This window comes from Alexandromys fortis, unplaced genomic scaffold, assembly GCF_014885135.2.
Source record: "Alexandromys fortis isolate MF-2015 unplaced genomic scaffold, M_Fortis_MF-2015_v1.1 scaffold_110, whole genome shotgun sequence".
Lineage (NCBI taxonomy): Eukaryota > Metazoa > Chordata > Mammalia > Rodentia > Cricetidae > Alexandromys > Alexandromys fortis.
Window position 1 is genome coordinate 4,595,210 of NW_026068014.1, and position 2,879 is coordinate 4,598,088.

Here is a 2,879-nt window from a genome sequence, read left to right on the forward strand (position 1 = left end):
CTGGCTTGTGAATTGGAGATGATCTTCAATGAAGGGTGTTTCTCAAGTTATGTAAACAGGCTGATGGGCGTTTCCAAACTTTGTACCACAAAATTTGTCATTAAAAAAAATCTCTTGAGCCCAGTAACCTTTCAAAGGTTTCTTTGTGAGGTCACTGTCTCAGGAACTCAGTTTTATATGTGTCCTGTAAGGGGACTCTTCATAGAAGCTGAGGTAATAAAACAATAAACTGCAATGGCCATGTCATGCAGTACAGACCTTTTAGGGACACTTCACTAATATTCCTGGAAAACACATAAGTGCCCAAATCCAAATTATAGTCTCAAATCCGAAACAGTTCCTAGCATAAATGATAACCCATGAAAACATATTCTTGGTAAAGAACAGAGCCATTTCACGTGTTGCTCTCATGGCAGTGTAAGGGATGAAAACTGTAGGAAAACTCCCAAGAACAGTGTGACTTACAGTAACAGAGCAGGCAGGAGCATGAGGAAGAAACACGGCATCAGTGGGATAGTCCTGTACTTCAAAGGAATTGTCATTCCCCAGTTGTTCCTACTTCCATCCTTGGTGTGACCACTTGTGTGAAATTTCACTGTTTCACACAATAATCATTGGAGTAGCTTAATGTGCATGCGTGCCTACTGTTCTATAAACAGTACATTGTACATTTAAAATAATCTGACAATAACCGTCTTCTAGCCACATAAAAACACATCCAGTGAAAAATATTTTAGATAATTTCTCCACAAAATCCCCAGATTTTTGTGCACGAACAAACATATTTGTATTAATAATTAAATGATCTATATTCATGATAGCCCTCAAAAAAAAAAGGAAATCATTTTTGAACAGGGTAAGTTTCGTGTGATTTCATGTTATGGGATTTTATTGTGTTGTTGTTTTATTTTAATGCCAAACCATAGTGGTTATTTCGAAATGAAATAGCTACCTTATAGGCAACCCCTATTAACTGGGAAGACTTTACTTTTTAATAGTTTGAATTGAAATACGTTCTATTTCCCAGATAAACCATGCATTCATGTCTATGCGTCTGTGCGTGCATTACTCAGCCTTGATTTTTCAAAGTGAACTAAATATGAGATCGGTGTGTCCAAGCAATTAACCTGGACGACCAAACACCACGTCCTCCAAGCACACCCACAATGTTCCTTATCAGATAAATCACCAGGGAAATTGCATTGACTCTTCTGACCACCAGGAAAATGCTGGCTTCATCCAGTTCCGGGCTCCGTTCCCTCCTTCCCTAAAAAGGCAACTAACGAGTCATGAGGAACAAAATTGACTCAAATGCATTTTCTTAGTGAGGGAGAAAAAAAAAAAAAGACTATCAAACGGAGATCCGCTACTTTTGCTTTTTCAAGGTCTTCTTTTTGTTCTCACAGACTGGAGAAAATAACTTCTAGGTACCGGTGTACAGAATTTGAGTGTCACAAAGCCCAGCAAACCCATTAGCCCAGGCTTTGTGGTGAAGTGCATCTCTCTCCCTTCCCGTAAATGACCTCTTCTTCTATCCTCACTCGGGCGTAAGCTTGGACTCTGAGAGAAGGACTTCGCCACAAGATGGCACTGACCTGCAGACAAAGGAAATCGCAGTGGCACTGACTTTTTAAACAGGCTTGTGAAAGCGCCTTCCTCGAGTCAAGGACTAGAGGGGTGAGAGCTCGGTGTATACGGGTCTGGCAGCGTGGCGGCTTATGTTTAACTGCTTTTCTTTCCAGAACTGCTAGGCAACGCACCTCCGAGGTGTGCATCCGAGGTGCGGTGTTGGGAGGAGGCAGTGGGGAAAACCTTGGGTGATCCTCGTGGGGTGCCATCACATGATCCAGGATGAGGTGGAGTTCGGCTTGAAGGGGGCGTCTCTTCCTAGCTTCCTCAATCTTTACGGTTTGAGCAGGAGAAATACCAACGGAGCTTTCCTCTCTCCGGTGACACTTCCCGCTTCTACACGGGCGAACAGACGGATTCTCCGCAAGGTAAGTTTCAAGTCAGTGTTTTAAGGGACTTTTGAGAAATCTCTTATTTATGGGGTGAGGTATAAGAAGAAGAATACGGGTGTCTGCCCGGGTTCTGAGAACTGAGCGGGTCGTGGAGTCAGTCTTTCGCTTTGGCTTCCAGTGGGAGCAGGTGGCAGGATGTTCTAGATTGTGGGACAGGTCTGGGACATTATGGATGTGAGACCTCAGAGGGAGAGGGTACCACTTCTAGAGTTCGCGCATCCCGGTGTCCTGCGGTTGGGGGCTGCCCCCCCCCCCCGCCCATTCCTTTAGAACGCCCGGGAATTGCCCGGGTTGGTCTTCCCTGCACCCGAGTAGTCTTCCTCATTTTTCTGTAGCAGCCTGGAGCCTCTGCCCTGATGGAGATCCAGGAGTTTTCCTAGGTAACCTGGTGGGATGCACTGGGCAGGGGTGGGGGTGCCAGCCTTCTGAATCCCGGAGCATTTGTCCTTCTTCCCACCGCGTGGGGAAAGGTGGGCTGCCCCGGGCACTAGACCCCGGAGTGGGAGTGCCCCTGCCCCAATCCCCTGTGCCTGCCCGACTTGAACCTTGTCTTCCTATTTCGGAGTTTTAACCACCCAACTCCTTTTAGGAAGGTAATCATGCTGGGTACAGGTTAGGATGGACTAGAAACAGACGGTTTAGCAGGATATCCTGCTGCTCCTCAGGTAGACTGAAGAGATGCTAACGTTGGAAAGACCCACGTTGGGCAAATGAGAGAGACAGACTGACCTCTTATTTTCTACTCTGATAGTCACTTATTTGGGTAGAAGTACCCTGATCTCTCTCTCTCTCTCTCTCTCTCTCTCTCTCTCTCTCTCTCTCTCTCTCTCTCTCTCTCTCCCCCCCACACCCCCCCAC

General features: G+C 46.1%; 1 protein-coding gene across 2 annotated transcripts in view; it reads left to right on the forward strand.

Moving 5' to 3' along the window:
- The first annotated feature begins 1,712 nt into the window (after nt 1-1,712).
- Nucleotides 1,713-2,879, forward strand: part of Npy1r (neuropeptide Y receptor Y1) — a 9,153-nt gene continuing 7,986 nt past the window's right edge. For both annotated transcript variants that reach the window (XM_050162238.1, XM_050162237.1), the window contains exon 1: nt 1,713-1,997. The gene's annotated coding sequence lies outside the window, so the exon portion shown is untranslated. The remainder of the gene's footprint in view (nt 1,998-2,879) is intronic.